This window comes from Sus scrofa, chromosome 13, assembly GCF_000003025.6.
Source record: "Sus scrofa isolate TJ Tabasco breed Duroc chromosome 13, Sscrofa11.1, whole genome shotgun sequence".
Taxonomy (NCBI): Eukaryota; Metazoa; Chordata; class Mammalia; order Artiodactyla; family Suidae; genus Sus; species Sus scrofa.
The window spans coordinates 43,233,779-43,250,185 of NC_010455.5; the positions used below are offsets into that span (position 1 = coordinate 43,233,779).

Below are 16,407 nucleotides of genomic sequence, written 5' to 3' on the forward strand. Positions count from 1 at the left end.
CTCAGGAAGATAGACATTTAAAAAAAAAAAAAAGAAAAAACCGCAACTTTTTTAAGTGTCAAGTTTCTCCTTTGTCCAAAGAATGGAAGAGATTCCATGTAGTAGATGTGTATTAGATGGCTAGTAGATTTCGAGTGTTATTGGTGATTAAGGGGAAGTTACTGCTTAGAACACTGTGTTGAGGAGGATTCTGAAGTCATATCCGGACCCAGAGGGAAATTTGTCATGATTGACTTATTTTTGGTAACCTTTTTACCTCAACCAGACGATACTAGTTTTTTCATGTAATGTAAAGTCTTCTTTAAAAAACAAGTTTTTTTAGTTGAAAGGTCTGAGTTCATTTTTGATTTTTTTTTTTTTTTTTTTTTAGTTTTGTTTGTTACAGTATGTGGATATTCCTGGGCCAGGGAGTGAACCTGCGCCCCAGCAGCAACTGAGCTGCTGCAGTGACAACACCAGATCCTTAACCTGCTGCTCTACAAGGGAACTCCATAACTGAGTGAATGCCACCCCCTCCCCATTTTTGGCCACCCTATGGCATATGGAGTTCTGGGGCCAGGGATCAGGTCTGATCAGTACTCATGATCTAAGCTGCAGCCCACTGTGCTGGGTTGGGGATTGCACCTGCATCCCAGTGGTCCCGAGATGCTGCTGATCCTGTTGTACCACAGTGGGAACTTCAGCTGAGTTGGTTTTTGAAATAGATATATTTGAAATACAAGTGGGCATGTTAATGTGGCAGAAACTATGAAGATAGTATGAGAGAAAATTAAATTCTAGAAACATGAAGTAGATGAATGTTAGTTAACTTTCTTGACAGGATGACTTTTTTGGAGTTTTTAGTACAGGTGGAAGCTTTTGATTTCTAAAGGCAGTGCAGAGGTATTCTATTGTGTTCAGTTCTTTTTTTTTTTAATGAAGTAGATTTGAACTCAAAGCCTTCCTAAGCACTCTCTGAGATGCCTTGTGTATGTGTATGAACAGCAGTACAGGGGCATGGTCGGAAACCCGGGCTTTGAAGCTGGATTACTAATGTTCACCTACCTAGTGAATGAGAAAGTGATTTAACTGCCCGGAGCCTCAGTTTCCTCTTCCTTGGTATAGAATGCATACCTTATGCTGTCGATGCAAGGATTGCAGGGGTCAGTGCAATGGAAACCTGTAGACTAGTGTCTGGTTCAGTATAACCCAGGATCCACATGTTGACAATAATGATGATTATTGGACACAGGCAATCTTAATCAGTTCATTAGGCTGGTTTGAAGCCCCCTCCCCCCTCTCCTGATTTTAAAAAGGAAGTGGCAGGCCTTACTAATTTCTGAGACGACTCAAGTCTGAAGTTGTATTGATTTATTTATTTTTTAAACAGAATTTGTCTTTTTGTTTGTTTAAAAGAGAAGTTGTTTCTGGATGGATGAGCAGAAAATCTTGACTTTGGTGAATATGTAATTTCTCCACTTGTTTCTGTATGCTCTTTCTTGTGCTTGCGTATGTCTTATTTATCTCGTTGCCTGAGGCAGTTTAGAATATGTAAACATTTATACAACTGAATATTTCTTAGAATTATGGCCTCTTTGGTGAATAACTCTTTCTAGGCTGAGACATTTTATCATGCTGTAATTATCAGAAATGCTAAGCATGAAAAATAAGTTTATTTCATTTTTTGTTTTTAAATCCTACGCCCTTTATTTTTCAGTGAATAAAAGACTTTATTTCTTTGCAAATAACTTGGCTTTTGTTTCTCCTTTCTAGAGTGAGGAAAAGGTTGATATCCATTTGTACATGGGTGTTAACATTATTACATAAAAAAATTTAGTATTAGACATATGAAAACCCAACACCTATGAGATACTTTTGAAACATGATTGTGGAAAAGAGAATAATAGTTTAGAAACACTGGTCTATCAAAGAAACATATCTTACAGTTTCTTTTCAAACATTGCTAATTTAAATTTTAATAAATATAGTCCTCATGCCTCATCAAGTATGATCTTCTTTGCTTATAATCATACACACTTTGGTGTATAATGATACACACTTTGAATTCTGCAGAACAACCAACAGAAACCAACTCTAAACTTCTAGGTCTAGCTTTGTGGTTAATAGATCTGCATTCTCCTGAAGCTCTCATTTCTTCTGCTTATCTTAGGTAGGGTAATAGGTTCCAGTCATCTTAAAATATATCCACAAATTCTTTGATACTCCTTTTTTCAGGAGCTGACGTTTAATTCTCCTCCACTGAGTATGGACTTAACTTAGTGACTCAATTCTAATGAGAAGAATAAGGTGACAGTGAGAGTGACTTTTGAGCCTGGGTCTCTAAAGACTTGCTCTCCTGCGTCACTTACTCTGGAGGAGCCACCTGCCATGTTGTGAGGATACCCAAGCAGCTCTGTGGAGGGAGAGGCCCATGTGGTGAGGAACCAAGGCCTTTTGCTAAAAGCCAGGTGAGTGAGTTTGGAAGTGCACCCTCCATTCCAAGTCACATCTGGAGACTACAGCCCAGCTGACACCTCGATGCAACCTTGTGAGAGATCCTGAATCAGAACCACCTAACTAAACCACTCTAGACTCCCTGGTCCACAGAAAGAGGGGAATAATGTTTGTTGTTAGAAGCCATTATGTCATGGGCTTATTTGTTACACATTAATAGATAACTAATACAGGTTAATGGTGGGGGCACATAGAAAGGAGCAATCAATCATCACTAAATATACAAGCAGATTCTTTTTGGCAACTCTCTGAATGGAAGCCAATAGTGGTGAGGACCCTGGGAAAGGCCTTTGTAGAGCCAGAAAGTGGATTGTTTGTGAGTCAGATTTAGTACTTCGCATGCACAAGGAAGAGCAGTTTTGTTTTGTTTTGTTTTGTTTTGTTTTCTTTTTGGTCTTTTTAGGGCTGCACCATCAGCATATGGAGATTCCCAGGCTAGGAGTCAAATCAGAGCTCTAGATGCTGGCCCACACTACAGCCACAGCAAGGTCAGATCCAAGCCATGCCTGTGATCTACAACACAGGCCATGACAACACGGGATCCTTAACCCAGTGAGCAAGGCCAGGGATCGAACCTGCATCCTCATGGATACTAGTCAGATTGGTTTCTGCTGAGCCACAATGGGAACTCCCCAATAACAGTTTTGTGTGTGTGTGTGTGTGTGTGTGTGTGTGTGTGTGTCTTTTTGCTATTTCTTGGGCCGCTCCCACGGCATATGGAGGTTCCCAGGCTAGGGGTCCAATCAGAGCTGTAGCCACCAGCCTGCGCCAGAGCCACAGCAACACGGGATCTGAGCCGCGTCTGCAACCTACACCACAGCTCACGGCAACGCTGGATCGTTAACCCACTGAGCAAGGGCAGGGATTGAACCTGAAACCTCATGGTTCCTAGTCAGATTCGTTAACCACTGCGCCACGACGGGAATTCCTCCAATCACGGTTTTTAAAGAACTCTCAGCTAAGAGTCAATGATGCTTTTGCTCATCTGACTGTCTACAGAATTGCAGGTATGCAGGTGAACAAGGGAGAGCAGAGCAGGTGCTGTGGATGTAGAATACAGAAATTGGCTTCTGATTTATCTCCAAGTCTCAAGGAGCTTCTGAAGTGACTCATTCATATAATTTTCGAAACCATTGCAAAGAGCAAGGATATTGGCATTCCACTCAGGCTTGAGCATGAAATCTGGCTTTGCCTCTTTAAAAGATGGTAATTGCCACAAAGGCTAAGATGTGTCTGCGTCATTTATTTCTGAACGCCTGGTATCATGGAACACAGAATGAACACCATTGCGGCCTTTTGAGAAGATGGCTTAATCTGTTTGAGCCTCAGTCTCCTGCTATCTATAATGGGAATAAATAATTCCTATCTTACAAGGTTACTGTAAGGTCTGGAGGTAGTATATTTAAGGCATGTCCTAGAATGAATGGCCTACAGGAGGTGGGCATGTATTTCTCTCAAGAGTCCTCAGAATCAGTTCTGGTTGTGTTGATCAGAGAATGCATATGATGTTTTGGTCATGTTGCACTTTCTGCTTTGGCAGAATGAGTCTGGGTAATTCAGTTCCTTAAATTGTCGGTGATGAATTCAGAAAGTGAATTGGTGGATTTGGCTTCATGTCTGGATCATATTAAGGGGATTATCACTAAGTTCCCACGCTCCACATTCCTTGTAGTTAAGCTGATGTCACAGCCCCTTCTCATTTCCAAGAAGATAACATCGCAGCTGTGAGTCATAGTTATCCACATTCCTGGGACTCACTTATGGGATGGCCAGGAGCAGGGCTGTCAATGCTGATGGACCATCTTCTGTTTTGTGATCTTCTGTCCAAGAGTGTCTGAGTGATTTTTCTTTCACTAAGATTGTTTCAGTAAAGCGACCTAGTACCAATCTGGATGTTCAGTAAAAACAGTCTTACTTTTTGGCTGTAAAAAATACTTATGAATGATAGTTTTAGGATTAAAAAAGGCAGCATGAGAAGATCAGAATTTTCTGTCCTAGGGTGACATGAGGATAAACCAATTCGACATACCCTGTTTTGTGTTAAGTCTGTTTGTCTTTTGTTTTGGTACTTCTGGCAGATAGTTTTCTGATAATTTTTAGTGCTGTGCTCAGCATCACCCCTGTTGGAGTGGGCATTCTCATGGGAGTGTTCGTATTTAATGTCAGATTTTGTTCTGTGCTGTTTTGTATTGCTGGGTTGTGGTTGTGGTTGAAATTGGGAGGAAAGGAAATCTTGTGCAAGTAAGTAGGGGTAATATTGATTTGTGAGATCCTACCTTTCTACTATTTAGACCTGGAAACTAGAAGAGGTAAGAAATGGGGATCAAAGAAATGGATTGTCTGGCCTTCTGCAATACTTGCCTGTCTGTGTATTTTCTCGGTCCTCTTCCTGGAAAAGTGATTTTAAATCCGCGGTGGAAAGCCAGAGGTATAGGTTTGTTTTAGTCGGTGGTTCTTTTATAAAGATGTGTGTACACTTTATGGAGGCTCAGAGAGTTACCTTGCAAGTTTGGAACAAATTGTGACTTCAGAAAGCAAAGATATTGAGCTAAAGCACATAGATACACACACATATTTAAGGGTAAAGATTTTATTTTTCTAAAAATGAAGTGTACAGATGAAGCTCTTTTCCTGGGAATTTATGTGTGAATTTGAAAAGTCTCTAAAATGACATAAAATAAGATCATATTGGAAAGAGCTAGAAGTCTGGCTCTTAAAGCCTTGATTTTTTTTTTTTTTTTCGTTCCCCAAATGAAGTGGCTAATTACACTGGGAACCAGAGACAGGTGGCTGTGTATCTTACTTGGTAAATAAAGAATGATGTTAACCTCTTCCAGAATCCCAGTGGCTATTGTGTTTGGGCAGAAAATCCTATAAAGGAGAAAGCTGCAGAGTGTAATAAACTCCCAGGTGCTTGATAAAAATCCCTGTTCCTCTTATGCCGGCAGGTCAAGATCAAGGGTATTGCTGCTGAGCTGTGGAAGGCTCCTTACTGATACAAAGGTGATGAGATTTCTCCCTTCCTCCTATCTGTCTGAATTACTTGTGGACCTGACAGAGATGGAGACTCTCTTTTGATAGCAGCTCAGAGACTTTGGATATCGTGTTTCCCTTAAGTTAAACCTACCAGCCTTCATTTGCCAAATAATTTCCACTTCTGGGAAGGGTGTGTGGTAAGCCTGACAAGCTTGTGTTCAGTTCTCTGCTGTTAGTGACTTTGAGGCCATGAGGCTTGGAGCAGACAGCTCAACCTCTCTGTGCCATCTTTTCTGTCAACTGCCATTGGACCAAAGGAAAACCAGCTTTGCAGAGTATTATGAAAATGAAATGAAATGATAAACACGATGTGCCTGTCAGGTGGTTTTACTCCTTTACTCTAAGACTAAAGCAGGATTTCTCAGCCTCATCACAATTGCTATTTGGGCTGGATAATTTTTTGTTGTGGGGGACCATCCTGTGCAAAGTAGGGTGTTTAGCAGCATAGCTCACCTCTTTCCACTAGATGCCAGTTGGAAACCCCTTCCTCCTCACTTGTGATACCAAAGATGTTTCCAGACAAATTTGCATCTGACCACTGATGGAAAGGTACTTTGGAAAGCCCAATGTCATATTTGTTCCTTTGGTCAAAAATGGTGTAGAACAGGAGTTCCTATTGTGGCCCAGCGATAATGAACCTGACTAGTATCCATGAGGACGTGGTTTGATCCCTGGCCTTGCTCAGTGGGTTAAGGATCCAGTGTTGCTGCGATTTGGATCTGATATTGCTATGTCTGTGGTATAGGCCAGCAGCTGCAGCTCAGATTATTTGACCCCTAGCCTGGGAACTCCCATATGCCGTGGATGCAGCCCTGAAAGAAAAGAAAAAAAAAGGGTGTAGAAAGAACAGTACTTCGAATGAATGAGTACCTTCCATTTACTCTTACCTCCTGTATTTAGAAAAGACATTTTATTATGGTAATGTATATTCATTCATTGAATTGATGATTTAAAAAGTGGTTTTAAAACTTAAATCCAGCCTTCTGTTACTTCCTGGTGCCTTAAACCAACATTAATTACTTTAGGATGGACTTTGAAAATAATAACAGAAATGGTCTCCTGTGACCCTCCAGATCATGACAGAAAAACTCAAATCCTAAGAGAGCCACAAAAAGCTTACAAATAAGCTCAAAAGTTAAATCCCCAGTAAGCTAAACTTGGATTGCATAGGTTGTGTTTGATTTGACATTTTAACCTCTGTAAATCTCTTTAAAAATTTGTTTCTAAGGCATCAACATAGGATGAAGAGAGTATTTCTAACCTTCCTGGAATGTCTGACATCTTTAACATAATGTGTAGTAGAAATAAAAATGTATGTATTTAGTACTGGTTTTGGGATAATATTAGTCACTTTAGAAATTATGCTAATGGTAGTTCCCATTGTGGCTCAGCAATAACAAACCCGTCTGTATCCATGAGGACTCAGGTTTGATTCCTGGCCATGCTCAGTGTGTTAAGGATCCGGTGTTGCCCTGCTGTGGTGTAGGTCACAGACATGGCTTGGATCTGGCGTTGCTGTGGCTGTGGTATAGACAGGCAGCTGCAGCTCCAATTGTACCCCTAGCCTGGGAACTCCCATATGCTGCAGGTGCGGCCACCCCCAAATGCTTATAGTGGACTTTACAGTACTTAATATGTGCCAGTTACTGTTCCTGTAGTAATTGTTTCTCAGAATAAAAGAAGTAGGTTCTGTCTTGTCTGCCTTTCTTTCTGCATTTTGTAGAAAAGGAAACTGAAGCAGAGAAAAGTTAAGTAATTTGCCCAGAATTCTTTTGCTATTAAGTGGCAGCCTGTGTCTTTAACTTCATTTCTGTGGATTCTAAGATTCGATCCTTAAGAACAAGGGTTGGCAAGTCACAGTCAATGGGAAACATCTGGCCCACGGCCTGTTTTTGTTAATAAAGTTTTAGTGGAACACAGCCATGCTGTTTGTTGACTTACTGTCTATAACTGTTGTCTGCCTAACATGGTGGAATGAGTGGTTTCAATAGAAGCCATGTGGTCAGTCCACCCTGCATAAGAAGAAGACCATTCTTATCCACACGTGTGGTCCAGAAAGATGGGCAAATAAGAAGAAGAAGAATTCTTTAACCTTTCAAGATTTAGCTGACCTTCCTCTCAAATACTGAGAGTCCAGGTAGTTGGTGTCATTCTTAGCTTTCTGGTGGATATCAAAGTGTATGTAGGATGTGTCTCTTTTTCAAGGCTTTCCCAGCAGTTCTTTCTGGGAAAGGGGAAAGGAACAGTTAACGCTAAATGCTTGAAAAATGAGAGAGAGCTTGGCAAGGCAGATTGAGGGACAGTTGTCCAAGAGTATGCAATTACAGCGCTGCAGAAATGGAAATTGTGTGGACAGAATTACCCTAAAAATTGGGTTGTTAATTCTCGCAAAATTTGAAAATAGCCCTCTACAAGTTTCCATTCTTCCTGCTTTTCTGCAACAGCTTCCAAATAGAAAGTGACCGCCCGTTTTTTGTTTTTTTTTGTTTTTTTTTTGGTAGAAGGCAAATGGCAACCTGTGAGGTGGGTCCTTCTAACACCGTAGCTCCAGGTTGAGGGGAGGAGGAGACAAGAAATGAGTTTCTTTTGTCAAATCAGAAATTATGCAAATTTTACAAAAAGTATTAAAGGAAATGTGTAAAGCTTTAATTGGTTTTATGGTTTTATCACTTTCTTTAAAAGGTTCCTTTGTGTGCATTACCCTCTGCTGAACATTGTAGACACTTCCTGAAGTTTAATGAGACCTTTGAGTAAAAGCACGACAAATGTGACTCTCCAGTATTTTGAAGAGATGATATTATTTGGGGCTAAAGTTATGTTACAGGAGACTTCATTTACTGGGAGGATTCACTCCGCCACACAAGTTCTTCTTTATCTGAAATGACTGGGTGTCACAGCATACACTTTTTGCTCACACCTAATTCACAGAATACTTATTTAGGATATATTAAATCAATGGTGGCCTAGTTTTTTAGGCTCCTTTATTAGGCTGAACTTTACTTAATATAGAAGTGCTTTATAATTATAATTCTGTCCCTTGGTAGAAATAACACTGTGCATTGCATTTTTATTATTGACACCTCTTCCTAGGTCCTCACGAGCGAAGGATCCTAGCCGCTCTCTAGCTTGGCTCCTTAAATTTTTGATTGAGCATGGACTGATCTTGTGTAGATCAAAACAGAAACTCCGAGTAGCAGTGTTTGTTTTGGCCATAGAATTCTCAGGGCCGCATTTCCTGTGGGATTGATGGATGTTTTTTTCATTTAGATCTTGTGATGTTGTGAGTTGCTCACTGAGACCCAGAATCATGTCAGATGGAAAAATTCCAAACAGTGTGGCTCGCTTGGACACTGGTCTTGGAATTGATAGGCTGGAAGGAATACTGTGCAACTTTAGAGTGACCACAGCACAGTCACCCCTGCCTCCTGCCCATGGCTGTCAGTCTTTGCAGCGACATCCACTCCTGCCCTTCTCGCCCCTGCTTACTGCCTATCACAGACCTATCCCCACAGTTAGTTACAGTTCTATGTTTATTTCATAGTCAGTATCTTTAAAAGTTTACTAGGGGGCTCCAGTGCCTATAGTATATTTTTGAATGAATGAGTGTTTCTGCCTATTTCCTCTTGGAAATAAGAAATTTCCTGCTTGGAACCACATCACACAGGTTTATCTCAACATTCTAGAGGCCACAGATTACTTTTTGAGGTATGTGCCCTCCGTTGCTGCAAAAATCAATTGTCCTTGAGACAGATGGGCACAGATTGAGAAGAGACCGTGGCATCACAGATACCTGGTTGAGCTGGGAGGAAGTGGCAGGTGGGCTTGGGAGGTCCCATGAACCAGAAAGTGTATGGAACATAGAGAACAAGTGCAGGGAAGTGGGCTGCTCCTGTCGGGGAAGGGGCTTCTTGAGAAAGTGCTTGAAAGTGTCAGTGCTGGAGTCCATCCAACCTAGAATCCTATCCAAATCCTGGCTCACTGGCTGTTTGACCTTGGACAACTTTATTCAACCCCTCTCAGCGTTAGTTTTTATTTTAGTCTCTTTTGGCTGTGTAACAAAAATACCGTAAACCAGGTGGCTTAAAGACAAGTTGATTTCTCACAGGTCTGGAGGCTAGAGAATCCAAGGTCAAGATGCCAGCAGTTAGTGTCTGGTGAGGGCACTTTGGGTTCATAGATAGTGCCTTCTCATTGTGTTCTCATATCACAGGAGGGATAAGCTAGCTCTCTGAGGTCTATCTTTTTTTAATTTTTTTGTCTTTTTGCCTTTTCGAGGGCCACTCCCGTGGTATATGGAGGTTCCCAGGCTAAGGGTCTAATTGGAGCTGTAGCCGCTGGCCTACACCACAGCCACAGCAATGCAGGATCTGAGCCGCATCTTCGACCTACACCACAGCTCACAGCAACGCCGGATCCTTAACCCACTGAGCAAGGCCAGGGATCGAATCTGAAACCTCATGGTTCCTAGTCGGATTCATTAACCACTGAGCCACGACAGAAACTCCCTGGGGTCTGTTTTTTTAAGGGTGCTCATTTTGATCATGAGGGTTCTGCCCTCCTGACCAAATCATCTCCCAGTAGTTCTCCCTCCTAATACCATCATTTGGGGGTTAGGATTTTGACATAATTATTTTGGGGGACACACACAGTTAGAACATAGCAGTCTCCTTGTCTCTGTAATGGAGATACCTGCCTCATAGATAGCCTCTTGGGAAAGTGTTTAAAAAACTCCACACTGGGGCTGGTATGCAGAAATGTTAGCTTTTTTTGAGTTGAATTTGAAGGGATTGAATTGCACCGGGGCTCAATCTGTAGGTTCTTGGCTAACGTTCTAGAACTTGGCAAGACCCAGGAGTGGGTTGACTTATCCTGAAACCAGGCGCTTTTTGAAAATCTTTCAGGCCAGCAAGGTGTCATCTAAGGATGCCAGAGAATTAACTTGTTCCCAGGGATCTCAAAATGTCACTATGGCTTTCAGACATACCTAAGTTATTCTTAAGGCCATTTTTCCTGGGAGGAGTGCTTTTTTTAATATTTGTTTAAATTGTGTTACAGAGCATGGCAGACCTGTAATCTGTGTTCAAAGAGGTATTATCTGCCCCATGTTGATCAGCGTCACATCTTTTACTTGCTTATCTCGGCTTCCCATATGGTCAAACTCCAAAGCTAGACTTTGAGGAGACCCACGCACTCATTAACCTCTTTGACATGAAATAGAAACTTTCTGGGGACCGGCTATGGGAAGCAGAGTGTTTAAATCTCTTTCAGCCCCACTGCGTGTTCCTGAGGCCCAGTCAGAGGCAGTAGCCTCAGTGCAAATCCTCATAACGTGCAGGAATTTGTCACGTCGAGTTTCTGCTGTCATTTAAAAATCATTGCTTAGTTTTCGTAGTAATAATGAAGTAGAACCACAGAAAATACCCCTCCTTGACATTTTTCATTCCTATTTTGGTGGTTGAAATCCCAGCCCTCTGTAGGCTTGTTTGAACTTTGGGGAGATGTGAAGCAGAAACACTGTAAAAGTGGAAGAATCAGCCAGGTGAGGCAGTGCTGTGGCTGGCTTCATTTGAGAACATGGTGGTCTCCAGGTTGAAGTGGAATCTCAGATGGATGAAAAAAAACAATACAGGTTTTTTCCCAGTGGCGTGATTATTATGTGTAAGATCTTAGGATTTCCTTTGACATGGAATGAATGCGTTACAGAGAAAGCTTTTTTAAATTACTTTATATTTTGGAGTCTAAAAGTTTTAAGTTGTTTGAATCCATAAAGCAAAAATGGTCCCTGCACCTAAAGCCAGTTCTTTGTGCTTTCTCAAAGGCGCTGAAGTTTCTGTAGATCAACAGCTTGGCCCAGTTTCTTTCTGAAACTCTGGTTTAGAGGGTTTGTTTGTTTGTTTGTTTGTTTGTTTGTTTTTTAGTAAATAACCAAGAACCTGAATGGTCCCATAGGATGAAATACTAGATTGAGATTTTACAAAGTTGCTCTCTCATTGTGATATTTCAGCCTGCACAGTGAGGGTGTAACTCAGGACAGATGTTACTGTAATTCAGTGTTATTACTGAATGCAAACACGACATTAGGTACCAGACTGAGTAGAAAACATAACCTTACATGATCTTCTTAAATACGAAACTCTGAATAATGCTTGATGGGATGGGAAATGTTGACCTGAATAGAAGATCTGGATGCTGATTCCTATCGTTCCCCATTCAGGGTCGGATTTTACTATTACCTAATGTAGTAAAAGCCAGAGTGGAATCTACAAATACTCGATTTTTATCGGGGGATGGGGATTAGAGGGAGAAGATTCCTCATTTCTCCAAAAAGTTAGATTGATGTGCTGCCTGAGACTGTTTGTTTGGCAAATGTTTTTGGACACCTGTTCTTTGAATTGGCTGAAAATGAATTTAAAATAGTTTTATCTTGACCTTTCCTTTTCTGCAGTTTTTCTATCACCTTATGAGGTAGCTGGAGAAGTCCTGGAATGTCTTTCAAACCCTAGATGGGAATTCCTGTTTAGAAGTTGCCAGCTAGTGTCACTAGGTGCTAATTCCCCTCTGCGTGCATGTCACGGTTACAGTCTGCTTTTTTTTGCCTCTAAAAGAACAATTATATTCAAGAAATTTCCTAGTGTGTTTAAAAACAGCTGGGTGAAAGTCATTTTAAATCCCCAAATCCAACACATTAGTTCTTTTATGCATTTAATTAAGCAGAAGTTAAAATAAATTAGAAGAGAAGACATTCAGTGCTGATTGTTGAATCAACAAAGCAAGAAACAGCCTAGCATTACTCCACCGCAGATGTCTGTCACTCAGCACTGTTGCCCTATAAATTTGCATCAGCTCTTAACAATTTTTGGAGTTCCCATTGTGGCTCAACAGAAATGAATCTGACTAGTATCCCTGAGGATGCTGGTTTGATCCCTGGCCTAATTCAGTAGGTCAGAGATCTGGCGTTGCCGTGAGCTGTGGTGTAGGTCGAGGACACAGCTCAGATCCCGAGTTGCTGTGGCTGTGGTGTAGGCCTGCAGCTGCAGCTCCCATTCAACCCCTAACCTGGGAACTTCCATGTGCTGTGGGTGTGGCCCTAAAAAGCCACCAAAAAAAAAAAAAAAAAAGAAAAAAAAGAAAAAAGAAAGAAAGAAAGAAAAGTAAACCAACTCAACATTTTTTGAATAATGATTTCTTTTCTGGTAAAAATTGGTGTGTTATTTATAGCAAGCATGGTTCTTTATACAAGCTTTATTTCTGCATGTGTGTGCCTGTGTGCATTCCCGTGTGTGCCTGTATAATATATGTATATATATATTTTCACTTATAATACCTTTACATTGCTGTATCTTTTTTTGGATGGGGGGAGTGGGAAGACTAACCTAGAAGGTAAAATCTAGGAAGATATAGTAAATAGAAAAATAAGATTCAGCAGTAAATTTGGATTTTAGTAGAAGCGCCTGCTAGGATTGTTCCATTTTTAGTTTTAAGATATTCCTAAGGACAAGATGAGAATGACTTTATTATGTGAATAATGTATGATTGGTTCATTGTAGAAATAGTTCATTAAAAACACACTAGCCCAGAGTTCCTGTTGTGGCCCAGCGGAAAACAAATCTGACTAGGAACCATGAGGTTGCAGGTTCGATCCTAGGCCTTGCTCAGTGGGTTAAGGATCCGGTGTTGCTGTGAGCTGTGGTGTAGATTGCAGACATGGCTTGGATCTGGCATTGCTGTGGCTGTGGAGCAGGCCAGCAGCTACAGTTCCAATTAGACCCCTAGCCTGGGAATCTCCGTATGCCATGGGTGAGGCCCTAAAAGGACAAAATACAAAAAAAAGAAAGGAAAAAAAAGAAACACTAGCCCGAATCTTAGCCTTATATTCTCTTCACCTGCAACTATCACTGTTACTGTTTGGGTGCACAGACTTTTCCCAAATATATATATGTGCTTTTGGGTTTTTCTCTCCCTTAAACCAGGATGTTCTTTATAGGCAATCTTTCCCCATATTTAATAGAATCTCATGATTGATATGGTATCTGGAATTGGCTTCCAAAAAGCTGAGGGGCAAGGTGAAGGTATAGCTAGTGTTTCAGCTGAAACAAGATTTAGCCTTAATTTTGGGATACTTTTTTGAGCTGGGTAATGAGTACTTAAAGGTTCATCACACTTTCTCTTGCATGAATTTTGAATTTTTCTTAATAAAAAGATGTATGTGTGTATGTGTCAGTCATAAACATCTTCCCAGGTCTACAGATGAAGTCTGTCATTATTCGTAGGCCTACATATCACACCCTTGTAGCATAGACCATAATTTGTAGCACAGCTATAGATGAATCATTAGGCAATTGTTAGATCACAGTTTTTCGCACCGTTCTTGCAAATGGATGCAAACTTGTTTGGTCATTTTCTTAAGAACATGTTGGTTAAATTTTTATTTATTTGTTCATTGCTCAGCAAAAATGACAGAGATGAGAACCAGAAATCTTTATTTAGAAAAGTTATCAGTCTATGAATTCAGTACATTCTCTGAATGTTTAGTTGAAATTTTTTTTTTAATTATAGTTGATTTACACTGTTGTGCCAATTTCTGCTATACAGCGGTGTGACCCAGTCATATATATATATATATATATATATATATATATATATATATATACATTCCTTTTCTTACATTATCTTCCACCATGGTCTATACCATGAAATTGAATATAGTTCCCTGTGCTGTACAGTAGGACCTCATTGCTTATCTTTTCTGTATCACACACTTGTGCACTTAACCAGTCACACACATTGACCAAACAATTTTTATTGCCATGGGTTCTTAGTGCCTTGCTCTGTTTTAATGTGTGATGCAGTTACGCCTGATCCTCCTGGAGACATCTGTTGGATTCACGGAGATTGGATACTTTAGGATGATATTTGATCTTTGTAGTGTTTATTCACCACAAGCTGCTAACTCTCACTTCTCAGCAGAGAGCTTTTCTAGGCCTTCCCTTGGTCAGAGAGTGGTGCAGCCAGACAAAATAGAGACCGGTGAACTGTGTGCACATGAACCAGCCTGTATCTCATTTACTTCTGCAGTTAATGATTGAGAATCCTGAGTGAGGAGTATCATGCCTTTCATGAGCCTCAGGGTTAATTTGGGCAAGAAGAATATAGTTTACATTAATCACTACCTCTATGTGAGCTTTGGTATGGGGCAGGTTTTGTGTTATACCTAGTACCTGCTTTATCTAATTGAATCTTCACAGTAGCTGTCAGAGGCAGTTTCTGTTATTCTTCCCCTTTTACAAATGAAGAAATGAAGCCTAGATTGATAAAGCAAATTGCCTTGTGCAGGCCGCACTGCTAAATGTAGATTTTTGAACAACATAGTTGACCCATTTAGTAGCTTGTATCAAAAATCCCTGTGGATCAATGGTGAATTTTTGGTCAATGTGTATTTACTTATTAGTTATAATGTATGCAGATAAAGAGCTCTAGATGTAGCCCAGGATTAAAATCTGCCCATTGGTTTTATGTCTGAAAGATTTAGCTCCATGCCTTGGTAGCTAAATCTTACCAACCTTCCATTTTCAGTCCCTTTTTCTTTTTTTTTTTTCCCTTTTGCTTTTTTAGGGCCACACCCATGGCATATGGAGGTTCCCAGGCTAGGGGTCAAATCAGAGTTTTAGCTGCTGGCCTACAGCACAGCCACAGCAACACCAGATCCAAGCTGCATCTTCAACCCACACCACAGCTCACGGCAACGCCAGATCCTTAACCCACTGAATGAGGCCAGGGATCTAACCTGTGTCCTCATGGATGTGAATCAGATTCGTTTTTGCTGAGTCACAGCGGGAACTTCCATTTTCAGTCCCTCTTAATTTGATTTGGAATAAACCAAATTTTCTAAGGTGCAATGTCCTATCATTGTAGAATTCTTGCTTTTGTGATATATTTTTTAAGGTAGCAATAGCCAAAAATGGGCAGCCCCCTTTGATGTGAAAGACCTAGATCAGGGCTCAGTTATAAAGAGTGCTTTTCATTACTGCGCTATGAGATGGGAGGAGAAGGGAAGTGATCAGGAGAGTTTTGAAAAGTAGCTTCTGTTCAGCAATTCCTCAGGAATTAAAATTTATGAAAGCTGTTTGGGAAATTCAGTACCCAGAGGTGCAGACAGCTCATTTGGAAACACAACCTTTGGTGCATAGAGCCTTGAGCAGAATCTCGGTGTCGCGTAGATGGGATGGTTTATCATCATTAGGGATGCGGTATGGGCCAATTGGTCAGTTGCAGCTGGGACCGGGAGAAGCTGAGTCCACTTGGGCAGCTTCCAGTTGTGGTCTCAGGAGCAAGCAAAAGGCATGGGTGTGAATGACCACCCCCAAGCCACAGGAACATGGATGATGCATGTAAAATGAGAGACAATTGACAACCAGCAGCTGGGGAAACCATTTGGAATATGTGATGGGGTAGTGGGGTGGATTTTAAAAAAATGGAAGAAAGGATAAATATTCATGTTTGATCCAGGCAGGAAATTGTCAATGTGTTTTATTTTATTTTACTGGTCTTTTTGTCTTTTTAGGGCCTCACAACCAGCATATGGAGGTTGCCAGGCTAGGGGTCCAGTTGGAGCTGGCCTACGTCACAGCCACAGCAACTCAGGATCTGAGCTGAGTCTGTGATTTATACCACAGCTCACGGCAATGCTGGATCCTTAACCCGCTGGACAAGGATGAGGGATCGAATCCTCATCCTCATTAGTCGAGTTCGCTAATCGCCGAGCCATGACGGAAACTCCTGTCAACGTGTTTTAAAATGTATGCTCAGTGGTCTAGTCTTTACAAAAAAGTTGTCTGAGTACACAAATCGGGAGGCCAGAACAGGGAGAGGCCAGATGGA

General features: G+C 41.0%; 1 protein-coding gene across 8 annotated transcripts in view; it reads left to right on the forward strand.

Moving 5' to 3' along the window:
• PTPRG (protein tyrosine phosphatase, receptor type G) overlaps positions 1 to 16,407 on the forward strand; it is a 737,058-nt gene that overhangs the window by 100,993 nt on the left and 619,658 nt on the right. Inside the window, exon 1 of one of the 8 annotated variants that reach the window (XM_021070775.1) lies at positions 2,429 to 2,447. The exons of the other annotated variants lie outside the window; for them this stretch is intronic. The gene's annotated coding sequence lies outside the window, so the exon portion shown is untranslated. Of the gene's footprint in view, positions 1 to 2,428; positions 2,448 to 16,407 lie in introns of those variants that run through there. 8 annotated transcript variants of the gene reach the window in all.